This window comes from Chamaea fasciata, unplaced genomic scaffold, assembly GCF_029207755.1.
Source record: "Chamaea fasciata isolate MVZ Bird 193981 ecotype frontalis unplaced genomic scaffold, bChaFas1.0.hap1 SCAF_2, whole genome shotgun sequence".
Classification (NCBI taxonomy): Eukaryota; Metazoa; Chordata; class Aves; order Passeriformes; family Sylviidae; genus Chamaea; species Chamaea fasciata.
In genome coordinates this window covers 104973091-104990561 of record NW_027094087.1, presented here as the reverse complement: position 1 = coordinate 104990561, position 17471 = coordinate 104973091, and the positions used below count along the sequence as shown (strand labels likewise).

Genomic DNA, 17471 nt, shown 5'->3' with positions numbered 1-17471 from the left:
ATAATTTTGAATATTTCTCTCTAGCCAAGAAGCTGAATATGATCTTGTTCAAAGTTTTTTGTTCTTCAAACAAAATGTTTGACAAGTAAAAATATTTCCTCTTCAAAGACAAATAATTCTGTTGTCAATATGAAGATTTTTTTTAAAATAGCTTTTATTAGCCCCAAGTTTTTTGATCAAATGTACCAGGATGAATAGCTTACACATGATTTGAATTATGCGAGAACACAGTTTTATCTTTTCAAGAAAGAAAAGTTGTTGAAAATTCATTTTCATCCAAATCACTGAAGCCAGCTGTAGAATGACTAATAACTTTGTACCTTTTATAAGCAATAAGGAAGACCTACTTATCCTTCTATCTGACAGTTAGGAAAACTCGATAATGTTTGCTTGTTAAGTTGCTTCTGATAGCAAATTTTGCCTTACTGAAACTATTTTTAGAAGTCCCATGAATCAGACCTCATTAAAAAAAATCATGCAAAGTCTGAGAATTTAAATTTTGGAAAAACTAGAGGAAAGATTTTAAAAATAAAGCATGGAAGGTTCAAGTATTTATAGTAGGCTCAAGAAAACTTCAGAGAACTTTCATGAAAATTATGGAAGAGGATAACTTTCACTGAATTTTCTCAGTCACTTTCACTTCCTTCATTTTCACAAATACAGCCCACCTTCCACATTTATCTTTAAGAAGTAAAAGGTGATTAAGTAAACCAATTTTAAGATGGAACCAGAAAAATGCCATCAATGGCTTGGAGAATTTATATTATACTACTCTAACAATGCTGACTGCATCAGCAATATAAAGCATACAATTACCTTTAATAAAATTTGAAAGTGGATTGAAAGAAACAGAACAGTTTGTTTTAATCCAGTGACAGAGCAATTGATCTTCTGATGCTCTGTCATCTTTGGATATAGAATAAACAGTTGATCTACTCTTTTCCTTCTGGTTTTATGTGAATTTTTGTTTTCTGGAGGGTTTTTTGTGGTATTTTCATTGGGCTGTGTGAAATTTCCTGTTGGGAAGATGTGTGGTAATGCAATCCCTACACCTCTAGCAGATGCTTCCGAATAGGGAAAGAGTTTCACTTTACCTTTGGGCATGTTAAGAAGTTAGCTGGAAATTTCTGTGGATTTCTCTTTGTTATTGGCTCAGAGCCAGCCCAGAATTGTAGATTGGACCCTGGAAATGTTACTCAAAGACTCTTGGTACAGTCATTGGGCCAAGGGCCAAAAAGCCCACCTAAGCTATTATGTACAAAAGAGAGAGAACAAAGGAACTCCACGCTTTTTGCCTTTTCCTTTTCAGGTGCTGTAGCAAGCAAGGAGTTTGTCTCTTTGCTGTGCTCGACTTCATTATTTTGCATTTTGTATTATTTTCCATCTTTTTTAAAACCCTTTTTGTTTTTTCAAGGCACTCCTGATCAGTCGTCTTGCTCATTATTATAGCCATGTTCTGACAGGCTGGACCCTCAGGAGTGTGGGTAAAACCCATAAAGATGAGCAACAGTAAGTGTTTCAAGAAAGAAGTTGAATAAAATGTTTGTCATACAGTCCTTCAAGATTACCTACTTGTGTGAACTCCAACATCAAACTACCCTGCCCTCTCTCCCAAGGCTGAGGCACAGCTCTCCTGTTGACTTTAAATCTCAATTCTTATAGCCCTTTTATTTGCCGAATTATACGGGTACTGTACAAGCACCTTACAGAACAAACTACATTATAATGTTTTATCTGCACTGAGGACCATGTCAAAATTAAGAGGGAAGTTCTGTGTATTCAGCTTGTTTCTGAAAAGTTACACACAGTTATTTTCATCAGAGGAACTGTTGGAGAATGCTCAGGACATTATATAAAGCACCATTTTACCTCTCAGTTATGGCATAATTTTGAGGGCCTTTAAACATAGATACAAACAAGATCCACTAGGTTTTTCCACCCTGAAAACATTTTTAAAGATTTCTAACAGCCACAACTAAACCTAGATCTAACACTTACTGTTTCACAAAACTGCAATGAGCTCCCAGGTCCCAACCACAAAGAGCAGTAACTCTGTCTCTTTGCTAATAAGCTGTATGTCTTTCCCTACCAAGAGCCATGTGTGAAAGCAGCAAAAACATTCATACTGCTCCAGAAACTATTAAATTCTTTTAGTTGCCTCTGGTGTGTCTGCAGGGCAGCAATCTCTTTAAACGCCTGTGATGATTTGGAATAAAAGAGTAACAGCCAAAATGGGGAAATAGGATATTTATTAACTTGTTTAATATATTTTCATTATCATCAATTGGAACACATTCTAAGTGTAGTCCTCTACCTCAATATACAAGGGATTATCATAATATGTCAGCACAGAAACCACAGTAAAAGGAAATTACTGTCAGTAAAAACCAGTACAGCTTATTATAAGCTCAGAGGCAATTTGGAACAAGTTTAAAATAGATGCTTTAGAATACAGTTGGTCTTGAGTGACTTATTTTATTTTTGCTAATGGAACAAGGTTAAAATGACATGATGATAAGGAGTCTCAACTTTTTAATTATGTATCTCCTTTCATTTTAAGCCTTCATTCTAGTATAATTTCTCTTCACTGACATAGGCTCTGACACGACTGGTGAAGGCAGCCTCCATCTCCTGGTATTCATCAGCTGCACAGTCACTGCCTGTGCCCGGGCATGCGAAAGCTGCTGCCACAGGGATTGGAGAGTGCGGCTGTCTCCTGGAAATACAGCCTTGTTCCTGTCATGCTAGGTCTTCTCTAGGGACATCATGGTCCTCCTCCTCCTCTTCCTCCTCTTTTTCCTCTTTCTCCTCCTTACTGGACCTGAAACTAGGAACTAATGTACTCCCTTAGTCTGAGACCTCATACAGTCCTCCTTGCTGGAGGGTATATGTAAAATTGTCACACATTAAAAATAGAAAGGGTTAAAGCAGTGTTACTTTTATGTACAACGAAAGCATCTAATTTTATGTTTAGTGACAGAACTTCCCTGATTTGATATTTAAGTGAATTAGCACATTTCCAAATAATTTTTATTCATATGCTTGAACATGTATGATTTATGCATAGACTTCCTCAGTTAATATCAATTATCACTGAAATACTTCCCTTGCTAAGTGCCAAATGGCATATTTAAGTTGAAAAAAAGCTTAATTCCCACACATTTCTGACCTTCCTTTTAAAAATTTGACAGAGAGAGGGACATCAAAGGTGTCTTCGCATTCCACATTTTTCCTCTTACATTTTGGGTCCCCTGGTACCTCTGCAGGGACAAAAGACTTTCTTAACTCATCCTTAGAAAAGTTCCCAAGTGTGGGAATGTAGAAATGCTGGAAAGAGGTAGTGGGAATCAAGTGCTTTACTTTGCAGATGCTGAGGTTACACAAGGGAACTTAATTCTAACACAGGACATGAAGCAGCTGAGTGGAAATCCTCAGCTTTGTCTCCCCACGCCCCACGGGGTCTGTGCTGATTTTAACAGGCCACACCATGGAGCAGTTTGTCAAGTCAGTCTGTCAAGGTGTCTCCTAGGATGCTGTTTTAAACCTATATATATGGGAACAATTGTGACCTAGAAATAGGAAAACTGACTGCTGTCCTCACACCCAAGACACACAATAGTATATTGTGGTCTTGCAATATATTATTGATTTATTGGCTGTTAGAACATATGTTTCAAAAGTGTATTCCTTGAAGTAATATCTGCTCTCTCACATTTCAGTCTTCTGTTACAAATGCATTCAGCACCTCTAGAAATCAATTCATACCTGAGAAAGCCAGAGGAACTAAACACAATGCAATCTTCATGACTGGAATCCCCATCTCCTTTCTTTACAATATGATGAAATAAATCAGTTTATTAGTGTTTGTCAAAAGATAATTCCACTTCTTTTTTAAGTGCTCCAAAGAAAATGTTTTCTTTTCGGTGAAAGAAGGGAAAACCAGAAGCACTGGGTGTGTGATGTTATTGCTATGGTTCATGGGTGCTGCAGTTCAGAAAACAGCCACAGAGCTGCGAACAGCTGTCTCCCAGATGAACAAACGTCTCTTGATTTACAATGAGGTATGGGAGATACACTGGATTCCACTCTCAGAATAAAACTGAAATAGTTGTATGAGACAACATGAAGATCAACATAAATACATACATTATATTTGCTTATGTATATATAAACATTTTTTTTCCACAATCAGCAAAATTTGCATTTCGTATTGTGAAACTCTGAGGATTTGCATTGATGATTTGGATTTCTTTTTATGCTCATGTTTTCCCTTAAAAAAAACTTCATCTCTGAATCTACTTTGTCAAATATCACTGTAAATAAATAAAACAAAATATCAGCTCTACTTTAAAATACTTTGGAATAATTTCATGATTTGTTAAGACTTTTTATTCATCCATGCATTTCTAAATATCACAGAATCATAGAAACATATAATACTTGGTGTTGGAAGGGAACTTTGTAGGTCATCTCTAGTCCAAACCCTATGCAATGAGCAGGGACATCCCTAAAGAGATCAGGTTGCTCAGGGCCCAGTCCAATCTGACCTTGGAGCATTTACTACTTTCTTTGGACAACTTGCTCCAGAGTTTTATGAGCCTCCTAGCAAAAAAATCCCCTTCTTCCTTATACCTAGTTTAAATCTAACCTCTTTTGGTCTAAAATTGTTATCCTTTCTCCTTTAGCACTACCCCTGCTTAAAAGTCACTCCCTTTTTAAGTCTACTTGAAATACCAAGCTGCAATGTGGTTTCTGTGCAGTCTTCTCCAGGTTGCACAATCCCAGCGGTATCAGGCTGTCTCCACAGCGGAGATGTTCCAGCTGTCTGATCATCTTTGTGTCTTCCTCTGGATTCACTCCAGCAGCTCCATGTCCTTCCTGTGCTGGAACCCCAGAGATGGGTGCAGCTCTGCAGGTGGGGTCTCACCAGAGTAGAGCAGAGGGGCAGAATCCCCTCCTTGCCCTGCTGCCCAGACTGCTTTGGATACACCCCAGGACACATTTGGCTCTGGGCTGCAAGAGGACATTTTTGGCTCATGTCCAGCCTCTCATCTACCAACACCCCCAAATCCTTCTCAGCAGGGCTGCTCTCACCCTGTTCATCCCCAGCCTGGTCAGATACCAGAGGTTTCCCAGACCCAATCTCAGGTCTTGTTGAACCTCATGAAGTTTCCATAGGCCACTTCTCAAGCTTGTCCAGGTCCCTGTGTGTGGGAAGACAGATATTGCTAAAGGCAATCTTGCCTCTGATATATTGCAGCTGTGTTAATTACCAAAGAGTGGGAACAGCCTTGCCCTCACAGCCATGGGTGTGATAAAAGAGTGAGTGAACTGGGAGGGAGTCATTGGGAGTCTGTTGGTTGTGCTGTGAGGAGGAGGGGACAGGAGGTCATGCAAGGGACAGAAAGGGTGATATGCTGTGTGTACGACAGACAGGGCCAGATAGCTGTGCTAGGGACAGGAAGATGTGAGCTGGAACTGAAGAAGGAAGAGAGAGGAAGAGCTAGAGCTGTCTGGAGCTGCCCTTGTGAGGATACACAGAAAAGGTATGACAGACTTCTAGATAACAAGGTGCTGATGCTTGAAGCCTTCTGAAGTTTTACTGAAGCACCCTGACTGTCATGTCTGTCTCTACAACGACACCTCTGGGTGGCATCATGTCCCTCAGACATGTCATCCACACCACTTAGCTCAGTGTCATCTGTAGATTGGCTGAAAGTGCACTTGATCTTGCTGTCTATATCAGGGCTGAAGATACCAAGCGCTATTGATCCCAATACCAATGCTGGGGGGGTCATAAAAATTTGATGATTTAATTATGATGCTTATGAGATGTCAGCGATTCCAGTGTGGAAAAAAACAGTGTATCACATTAAATAATTTCTGGTTTGAAAAAATCAACTCTGTTTGATATGGAGTTTAAATGCATTTAACTCCAATCAATGTATTTACAGCTTTTAGGGAAATTTACTATTTTAAAATTTTTCTCCCATGAAACAGTAATCTAAATCATGACGGGGAAGAAATATCCCTACCAATAGCAGTAATAGCAGTTCCACTCATGTCAACAGTCATTTTTCATTATTAGCTGCATATATAATTTCAGTTATTTAAATTTAGATGTTCTTGACCTAGTTTCCTTTTATTTTTAATCTAAATAGCTCAAATTCTAGGAATAGACTAAAATGTTTCTGTAGAGATTGACAGCTTTGAGCACATGGTGAGATGAATGCTGCATATATGTATTTACTTATATGGTACCACCCTGGTTCAATGTAAAAACTGAATCAAATGAGGAAGGTAAGAAATAGGAAAAACCTATTTCTTTAAAAAAAAAAAAAAAAATGTCAGGGATGACATTGCTGTGCAGTTTCACAAGGGGCAGGAAATAAACCTCAGCCTGACACCTGCTCAAGGCTGAGTTGCAAGCTGTCTATTGAAAAGTAAAGTCACTCTAATTAAGGAAGATAGGATTAATTGGTTTAAAAGGAATTGTCAGAAGCACATACAGAAGTATCTCAGTTTAGGCACAATATGCAAGTATTCTGTATTATTTGCTTCTTTAATCTCTTTCTTCTCTAGGTTATATAACTTGGGATGGAGGAATACATCATACTTTATGTGGGAAGATCTTATGGTTGGTTCTCTGATGAAAAACCTGTTTCATCACACATTTATTTTTTGAAGGCTCAGGAGCCTTTGATTTGGCCTCAGGCTAACAGATTTTAGATCCAGCAAGATTTCAGCCTAATGATGCATTTAAAAATGGCTAGGTGGTATGGCTTCTACTCGGAATGAGGAACAGAAAACAAGATTTGTCATTAGAAGGTGCACTCAAGAGTAATTAAAACAAATTTGAAGCTCAGTCCTCCTTGGTACTATAACATCTGTTTTGTATTACCACATATTTGGAGTAACAGTTGGTCTTTGCTCTTTATGGCTTCATAATGAACTGAAACTTAAGAACTAATTCCTAAACATCACTAGTTTGGATTCCTAAGCATGTTCAATTATATGCTTTCTCATGCCCAGAAAGGATTACTGTATTTGTATCATGGATAAAATATAAATATGGAGGGGATTGCCACTTTTTGCCAAGACAATGTTTTCAAAGAGAGTGTCATATATAATTTTTACTGCATGCTACAGCTGCAGCCATAGAGCAACAATAAACACTTAAATTTAACTGCCCTGTGTTTTGCTAATATGAGATGAGAATAAGCTGTCAGTTAATCACATAAGTTAGAATGGACTATATTCTGGTAAAGTTTAATATTATTAAATAATGAAAGTTCTTGGGTCTAACTTGATGTGTAATTTAAAGCTAGCTTATGCAGCATTTGATTTCCATCTTTTGTCTCATTTGAACGGCTTTTCTTAAACTATGAAAACCTGCTGAATGCATGGTTCTTTTTAGAAAGCCTTTTGTTTTTAGAATATACTGGGCATCCATCCATATAAATTAAGTACAATGTTTCACACAACTTTTTTGAATGCTAATGAATTGCAAAGGTGACCTCTTGAAATACAAGAATATGGTGCTTCTGCTAAGTAGTCGCAATTCAGTTTTTAAAACACAAAATACTTAAAGAACATTAAAGAAAGGAAAGACAAAATGAGGTCATAATTTTAAACTGATTTAGTTAGAACTTTATTTTATATTCATTGAACTTCACAGCAAACTCCCACTGGCATCAGTTTTATTGGATTAGATATTAAGTGACAACTCTACACTGCAGTTAGACTGCCAAAGTGATTGCCTACACTGCTTTTAATCTTTATTTCATTATTTCTGACCACTTTTTTTTTTAATATTCCTCGACTACCCATAATAGTTTCCCAATTTTTAAATTGCTGTGGTTGGCTTAGTTTTAAATAGTATTACTTTGCATCATTTACCAGCTTATCTGTTCCTCTTTTTCTGTACCAGTCAGGTGAAAGTTCTGGAGCACAAGTCTTAGGAGGTGCAGCTGAGGGGATTAGAGTTGTTTAGTCTGGAGAAAAGTAAGCTCAAGGGAGGCCTTATCACTCTACAAGTGCCAGAAAGGAGGTCATAGCAAGGAAGGCACTGGTTCTCTTCTCCCAGTTAAGAAGTGACAGGATGAGAGGGAATGGCCTCAAGTTGCATCGGGGAGGTTAAAGTTAATTATTAGTTAAATTTTTCTTTGAAAGGGTGATTGAGCAATTGATCATGATGCCTTGGGAAGTGGTGGAGTCACCACCCCTGGAGATATCTGAAAGGTGTGTAGATGTGGCCCTTAAGGACATGGTTTAGTGGTGAACTTGGAAGTGTTATGTTAATGGTTGACTCAATGATCTTAAAGGTCTTTTCTCACCTTAACAATTCCATGATTCTGTGTTATTATCACACATCTTAAGGTACTTCAGACAAATATTTACTTCTTGCATTACTTTGATTTTTTAATTCAAATTTGAAATTTCTGTTAGGATGTAATTTCACAATGAGAAATTTAACTAAAGCTTTCTTTGTTTTGCTTTTCTTCCTCTGAAATGAAGAATTATATCCAAAGTGGAAAAGATTTTTACCCTCACAGGCTGCCTAGGTGAGACTTGCTATAGTATTATAAAAATGAAAAAGACAAAAAAGAGAACTACAGACCAGTCTGTCTCACCTCGGAGCCTTGCAGAAGATCCTCCTGGAAACTATGCTAAAACACATGGAAAACGGACAAGGAATCTGTGGCAGCCCATATGGCTTTAGTGGGCCCTCTGAAGGCAAACTGTGCCTGTCAAACTGGATGGATTTCTATGGTGGGCTCACAGTATTGGCGGATGGGAGACACCAACTGGTTTAATCTACCTGAACCTGTGCAAAGCCTTACTTTGTTTCTAACATATTCTACAAAAATATCCCTACTGGGGAGACTTCAAGACAGCAGGTAAATAGAGCCATGAGTAAATACCCTGTATTTTAGAAACTGAAATCTCTATGTTAAAGTCAGGGAAAGACGTCTGGATATGCGTGCTATGGCGTCTGAGATTTTCAGACAAGTTATGTAGGACTGCATTGAACAGAACATATTTTTTGGAGGACACAAAATTGGTACATGGCTTTTAGGGGAATTTTGAAAATGGGCAAGAAATATGAATAGCAACTTTCTACTGATGAAGACAGCCAGAAACTACCTAATGGAGAGTCGTGGTTTTCTGTTCTAACTCAGCAGAAAAATATTCTCTGACTTCAGGATGCACATCAGAAGTACTCATTTTCCTCAGCAAAGAAAGACATCACTTTCCAGTCTCTACCTCATCTTCCACTACAATGTGACAAACATGGAGTTTACTTGTTTGCATGTTTTTTATCCACCATACATTTATTTTTATGAAAACTTCAATGGCAGAAAAAAAATCTTATTCTTTTCCCTCTAATCTATTTTTTATTTTTACATCACTCTATTCTTTTATAATTTATTCCACTCTAAGCTGCTGCAGACACAGTGATTTCCTCCACCATGTTTTTTTATTGTGAAAATCTTTTCCTATTTATATCTTACTTGAGTCCAAATTTCTTTGGGTTTTTTTTCAAAGTATTAAAGAATAATAAATGCTAATTTAGTGCTAAAAATAAAGAGAGTAAAGCCCCATCCTACATAATGCCATGATGCCCAGGACACTTGCAGGATTGTACATATTCACATATTTTTAAAAGGTTGATTAAACACTTCCATAAAGCAAAATATCCAATCTCTAACCCCCTGTTATTAACAACAATGCAGTGGCAGCAAATCTTTCTGCTTTGTTTCACTTAAAGGTACAGGCAAATAAGAAAATTAATTACACACCACAAGTGAGTGTGAATAACGTCTCAGAAAGTTCCTTTCAGGTTAATACTTCAAAGGAAGCTGAGGAGATGAGTACAAAACTTCAGAGATATTCAGATGGATATTTAATATATCTGTGTCTGACTTGTATTTTAACTGTAGAATAAATGAGGAACTTGAGCATTGTAATAAAATTTATGGCCAAAGATGTACAAGCTTTTAAATACACTTGATGTATGCGCATGATGATACACAGGACTTTGCTTTACAGAGCAGAACATCTGAATTCAGTACAGTGATAGTTAGTATTTTGAGGAAAGCACAAACTTTTCTTCAAAAAACCAGCTAATTATTTCTGAGGATGTGACAGATAGGTTATCAACATTTTATAGCCAAAAAATATTATGGATCAAAATATCACCACAGGAAAACACACCCACTGCTGCCCCAAAAACTTCACATTGACTAGGTTTATGTTTAAGACTTTGCAGAAGAGTGGTATTTAAAAAGCTCTTACTGAATTTTAGTAAACACCAAAAACAGTCTTCTTCTGCATTATCCATTGAATTACCTTTGACATTTTCTCTGGCATGAGTATAGATTGATCACACACATAAAATCAAATTCTAAGGAAATGATAGTGGCAATAAATTCCCATATTAAAGAAAGACAGTTCCATTTTTCTCAAATCATAATGAATTGATCATAGAAGTCCTAAATAGAGTTTCATGAAAAAGGGGTTAATAAATATGAGTGAATCTTTGCAGCCACAAATAAAGTTTTTCAGTGAGAGCCTCACTGAACTTGTTTTTGTTAGCAGCTTTCTGCAGGTTTTACTGGAAAAATGTGTTCAAAATGTAAATATTACGTTACATTTTATTTTCACACCCATGCCCCACCAAAGCAGATATTTCACTGCTAATTCCTGAAATAAGTAGTCCAGAGAACTTGGTGAGTGCTACAAAGGTGCAGCCTGATGGAGTCAGCCAGCTTTGGAGTCTCAGAGTCCTTCAGGGAGCTTCTGCTCAACAACCCTGGTGCCTGAGTTGCTTTGAGGCTTGACTGCAGCTGTGTGTGCCTGGGGACCCTCAGCCTCTGCAATGCTGGGAGCAGAGACAGGCAAGAGATTTGCTTCCTGAGCTGAGCTCAGTATTTCACGTGGAAACACCTTGTGGGGACGTGTCAGGTTTGGGCTGTGTGTTTCCCTGCCCAAGATCAAGTGGATTAGGCTGGAATCAGACTTATGAATGCTGCACAAACCTGGATGGAGGTTTGTGCCAGAAGACTTGGTGATGATAGTGACTTTTCTGTGGTGGTGATCTTTTCTTTCTCCTTGTTATCTGATTACTTCTTTGTTGAGTAAATCCAGGTACTCAACATTTCAAGTGTGATCATGCCTTCTGCTTTAACTCCAGCAATTGGCACAGTCACTACTGGGTTGGTACTACCCATAACAGCCCAAGGTCTTCTCTAGGTATGACTGCCTAGCCCCCATTAAATAACACGAGGTACCTCATGACACGCACTTAGTTTATGTATTAATTTCTTTCCCTGCCATGTTGTGCAAATGTGACAACACACTATGGAACTTGAAAGAAAATCCAAGCTGTAAATATGAATTTCCAGGCCTGTACAAACAGGCAGATTTAGGGCTGTAGGCTCTGGTAGATGTATACCTCTGCTTCTCAAATCAGAGAAGGTAACATTTTCAATGGGCAGCTGGGCAAATCTTATGTTCTGAACACCAGAAGGATACCTTGAATGAGAATCTTTGAGCTGGGAAAAGAAATAAAACCTCCAGGTTAACAGATACAGTAGACTATGCCCACCTGAAAACAAGGAATGTCCAGTTTACTGAAAAAAAAAAAAAAAGAAAAAATGAAATTACTAAGACTGGTGCTTTGATACGACCACACTATCCAACTATGTTTTTAGTATGAGTAAGTGGCTCAGTATTAAATTCAGAAAATAATGGCAGTCACGATAAACGCAGGAAAAAGTTGTACTCTATCCCTAAAAAAAAGTCTTTGTTTTCATGAATTTTTAAACGGAAATTTTCAATGTGTGCAATACTATAATATGAAGTAGATGAGACTGATCATTTATCCTAATAAATGAATTTGTTTGCAGTGAGAAGTATGTAAGCTTTCCTTACATACTTCTACAAATTCTGTGGCAGAGAAAAGAATAAATGCAAAATGAAAGCCTATATTTTATCTTTTCTCTAAGAGCAGTTTCAAACAAATGAAAGTACAAACTACATTGCTACATCTAATTTTAAAGCTAGAACTACACATTTAATACCACTGAAGTCACAGAAATTACAAAATTCAACCCTATAATGTATTCTAAGGAAAGAAGAGTAGCAAATGTGTTAAATTAGGAAGAATATTACCTTTTAAAAGAGATAAAAACCACCTTTGAAGGTTATCATCTGTGTTTAAAAAAAATTGTATCCTCTCTTTTATTTTTTAATAAAATTTGAGTAATAAGGTAATAAATTATGTTTGTTTCTTCAACTCTCTAATTTCTGAGCCTCCTTCTCAAATGTACTATTAGTACCACTGACAATAAAAAATAAAATGCTTGTTTTAGTAATAAAGTTACTAAATTAAAGTTACTAAGTTACTTTATTATAAAAATGAGAGATTTCCTATCATCATAACTTTCAAAATAGTATTAGAACTCCATGACATGAAAAAAAAATTCAGAAAAATGCAGCATAATTTCTCATTCCTAGGTATTGCTGCCTACATGAAATCTGTCTGCTTACCAGCAATCCATTAGTCACAACTTTATTACTTTTCAAGGGTTCAGGACCTTGCTCCACAGGATACCATGAAGAAGACACGCAGACCATGCTACTGACATGTCGTCCCCCCCAAAAAAAAACCCCCAAACTTGACTGAGAAATAGAAGATTCAGACAAGTTGTTCATTTTATCATTACCAGTATAACAAGATTTAACTGCCTTGTTTTACAATTTTCTTGCAACTTTCCTTTAAAAGGCACATGCATTGATTAAAAGAAGAAAAAAGAAGGAAGTGGAAGAATATAAAGAAGACTGCAGAACCTTATTGCCTCAGTGATTGTTTAAGAAAACTGAGCAGAAGAACCCTACAGGCATAACTCCTACCTGCACACACATGCAGGTTCATCCCATTTCTTAGTTACTGATGGCCAAGTCTTCAGTTTGATAATAAATTCTCTTGCCTACTGGAAGTAGGATGCTTATAATATAAAAAGGAATACTTTTGACACATATATTTTTTGCAAGCATTTTTTACATGCTAATAAATCTTTGGAAACTGGCAGAAATGTTTACAAATAATGTTTGAAACATGGGGACTCAGTCCAGGTTTTAGACATGTAAAACATAAAAATACAGCAGGAGTTAACTGTTCCAAAGCCAAGGAAAAAAAACATAATCCAAACCCTAAACTATTATGTTTAATAGAGAAACTTTATGGAAATATAATCTATAATTGGATCTAACTAGAGTCCATGTCAGCAGATTAAAATATTTTAAATGCAAATTGAACTTAAAATAAATCTGTCCAATAAAGAATTACAATTAAAACTACAACCTTAGTAATAGTTGCAAATAATCTTCGTATGCATTATTCACTTCCTAAGCATACTTCATTGACTAAAAGTAGAGGGTTTTTTAAATTAAATGTGTGTCTATATTTATATGTTTTTGTTTGTGGACACATAAAATTCCCTTAATTGAAACATGCTAGTAAAGAGTATATGAAAATTGGTAATTAAACCAGTCTAATATTAGAAATTTAAATATGAAATGCATCTTTAGAAGTAACATTATATATTATTTTATTAAAGTAATATTATCATTAAACAAGAACCACAAACTACCTAAAAGAGAAAATTAGCTATAGTGCAAGGTTAAAATATATATTTTTAATTATTCTTATAGGGAAGAAAAAAAGTTACACATAGATATAGCTATACATATACATATAAGTACATATAGTTCTTTAGGACAGAAACACATCAAAGTTATTAAATTGTCTGTGTTATATTCTTCCCATTCCTACACCTGATCTTGCTACTTGTAATATTCCAGCCAATGCTCCAAGATTCAGACCTCAATGCAATTATAAGCAGTCAGCTGGCATTTATCTGAGTGAAGCAGATAATCCTGGTTCTCTTCTATTACGGCCTAAAATCTACTTTTTTTTTTTCCCTTTTCTATTCTTCAATCAGATGCTCTGTGTCATCTAAAGAAAACAATTTGATCGCACAGGAATGGAAATCACTATGAAACATAAGGCATGGCAAATGAAACAGACAAGTTCCTCTTTTATGAATATTTTATAACAGCTTGACTATCCAAGCAATGTCTTTCACAACTTTCTCAAATTTTCATATTTCACACTTTTCCTTTTTTTCCCCCATTTATTTTTTCTTCTTTACCATGTCTTTATTGCTAAAACAAGACCACTCAGAAAAAAAAACAAAACAAAACCAGAAAAAAAAAATCCCACCAAAACCCCAAATCCAGAATCAAAATGGTATTTTTGTAAGAATTGCTCTTTAAGCTCAGTTCTGCTTAATAGTACTGAGTGCTTATTGGTGAGTTGTTTTCATAAGGCAACATTTTATATACCAAACACAGATAAGAAAACTCACACCATTAATTATTCTCTGAAATGAAGCCTATGTAAGCCAAATATCAATTATTTAGATATTGACCTAATCAGTCATTGACTAATCAATATAGAGATAACTCAAGCAAAAGCTTGCAGGGGTCATGAAACCAGTCACTAATGTACTCCTAATATTTAGATAGACACACTGTATCTTGCTGCTTTTGAATAGGTTGAAGACGCTGATGGAAGTTTAATCCTACTGAAGTCTTAATAGATTTTCTAATATTGAATATTCAATAACTTCACCATTCTAGTTCTACCTGCTGTCTTTGAATGGGCTTTTCAACTCGAGGGTGGTTGGGCACTGGAACATGCTCCCCAGGGAAGTGGTCACAGCACCAGCCTGACAGAGCTCAAGAAATGTGGAAAGGGCCATGGTGTGGACTCTTGGGTGTCCTGCACAGAGCCAGGACTAAGACTTGATGACTCTGATGGGTCCAATCTGATTCACAATGTCCTGTATTCACTGTGATCCTTTGGCTTTGCTTGCTTAATTCAATATCATTTAAGGGAATCTCCAGTAATACATTCTTCCGAAACAGAGAACAAAAGTTTCTTCCCCTCCCTGCCATCGTAACTGAGGAAATGCTAAGACCTAGGAATATAAATTTAATGTTAAATTCTAAATCCTTTCCATTTGCTCTTTGTCACTGCCAAAATATACTGAGATGACATTTTTCTAGAAAGCAGATATAAATGTAGGTTTAGCACAATGTGTTTCAGAAGTAAACCTGAAGTTCACGATAAAATAATACATTAAAATACATATTTTTAAAAATCCCAACACAAACTGACAAAATATTTAAGGATTTATATAATCTTTAAGTGCAAACATAACTTAAATTTTAAGTGTTCTTCTAAACAATATTTTCAATTAGGTCTGTTTATCTTGAAATATGCATTATTGCCAATGAGTCGGTTGTTCATAAAATTAGGACTAAGTTCACCAAAATTTTACCATCTTAAGAGGCTTTTTTTTAATATTATATAACCATCTCTAGGTATGAAGCTGTAGCTGGCATTAATTCCCTAGTATGTCACAGATCTTACCAGTTTTCCAGAAGAAGACTTTACAACAACAAAATAGCATCTAAGTCTATAAAGACTAGAAAAGAACAGAAAGTATATTCTTACATCTATATTCTTATTTATCCAAAAGCTGGTATTCAGAAACCTGCTCCTAAACACAGCTCTGGTAGAGGGTAAAAATAACAGTTCAAAAAACTGAATTTATCATCCATCATACAGTATTTTTATTATATTCATAAATTCTTTAGACTCCTTTTTTGGAGTTAGGTTAAAACTAAACAGAACAATTAAAATTGCTAGGTTAAATTTTCCCTGTCACAGGTGTCTCATTAATCCAATACAGACACTTTCTTCAGTATGGCATTCCCCAAATATTGCAACAAGATGTTCAAGAAACCCATATAATTGATAATGCTTCACTTGTTTTGTTCCACCAAGGAGTTCTGTTAAAGCTGGGGGTCACCGAGTAACTACTGACAAACACCAGTTAAAAAACTCTGCCTTTCTGACAGCTGTGAACAAACTTCTGATGTAAAGGAGTAGTCAATCACTATTAGAATCACTATTACAATTCTTAGGTGGCTAATTTTAAAATATGCATTATTATTATTATTATTATTATTATTATTATTATTATTATTATTATTATTATTATTACTAAAAACCCTCCCCCAAACATTTACTTTGCATCGGAATCTCGAGCAGGTTAGCATGTCGCTTACCACTTAGTGGATTTCTGCTTTGTAGGATTTGTGATGTCTAGGATCAAGGTTCTTGAAACATTCAGGGAAACATTTTAATTTCCCTAACAATAGCCAGGACATATTGTAAATAAGTAGAGCTTTTCCTTCCTTTGTGAGAATAAGTACTTGATAATAAATATAAGGAAAAAATCAATTAAAAAAATAATGAAACCCCAAGCCTGTAGTGTAATATTAGGCTCTGTGAATTAAAATATTTTGGTTGATACTTCCTAGCTTAAAACTAATTGTTTATAATTACGTCCTCAACACAGATTGCTCTATGGATACCTGAGGTTTGTGATAAATATCTAATGAGAATAAATACACCAAGACAAATCATGCTGAGACCATTGTATTTACTTCAGCTTCTGTCAAGATCTGAAACCCAAATGCAGATACAGGTCACACATTCTGTGCCACAAGCGTCAAAATATGACTTAAATTGCTACTGTTCACTTAATTAAAAATATTTTAGTGAAGTTATAATCAAATCCTTAGACAAAGTTGAGCAATGTTTAGATATTACAAACAATTATCATGCACTGTCTGTAGTTTTCCATAGAGCCTCATATTTTCTAATTGAGTAAAACAAGAGTAAGCACTTTTTTTAAGGTGTTGCACATGAAAAGAAATGAAATTTTCTGTTTTATTTGGAATTGGCTGATTTGCCATCATCATAAAATATTACCATAATATTTATTATGTAGATGTCAATGAACTGTATTGAAAAATTTAAAAAAGTATCCTCCACCAGTTGTAACAGTAGACAATTATTACTGAAATTTAAAGCCTTCTTTCATTAAGGGTTTTTTTTTGTTTTAATATTTATATTTGTTTGGTTGCTGTCTTTCTTTCCTTTTCTTTCTTAATTAAAGCTCTATCAATGAAAACACTCTTCACATATAGAATGAAAAGACTGTGTCTTCTTAGCACCTCAGGGCACTTCAATGGTGCTACACACTCAGGACCTTTATTATAAAAGCTATACTAACACAAATGATCCACACAAACAAATAGCTGAATAAATCTTTGTGCCTGTTCTGCCGAAAACTCTGGACTAAAGCTCTATCCTGGCAGGAGGCTTGTCATGAAGCTTAATATAACTCACAGTTTCACCTGTTTTCATAGTCTTAATAATTTCAGATATTAAAAATTGCAGAATAAATTTAAGTGTCATAAACAGTGCATTATTTCATAACATTAAATGTGAAAAAAGAACCATTTCTTTAATTATAACTAGCTTT

At 35.7% G+C, this 17471-nt stretch overlaps 1 protein-coding gene and 1 long non-coding RNA gene across 2 annotated transcripts in view; one reads left to right on the top strand and one right to left on the bottom strand.

The window, feature by feature from the left end:
• The window catches only part of IL1RAPL1 (interleukin 1 receptor accessory protein like 1), a 678979-nt gene that overhangs the window by 345200 nt on the left and 316308 nt on the right, over window positions 1–17471 (bottom strand). The window lies entirely within an intron of this gene.
• Window positions 5333–10406, top strand: LOC136285600 (uncharacterized). Its single transcript, XR_010719494.1, has 3 exons — window positions 5333–5546; window positions 6583–6637; window positions 8518–10406. It is a non-coding gene; the product is annotated as an uncharacterized lncRNA (long non-coding RNA).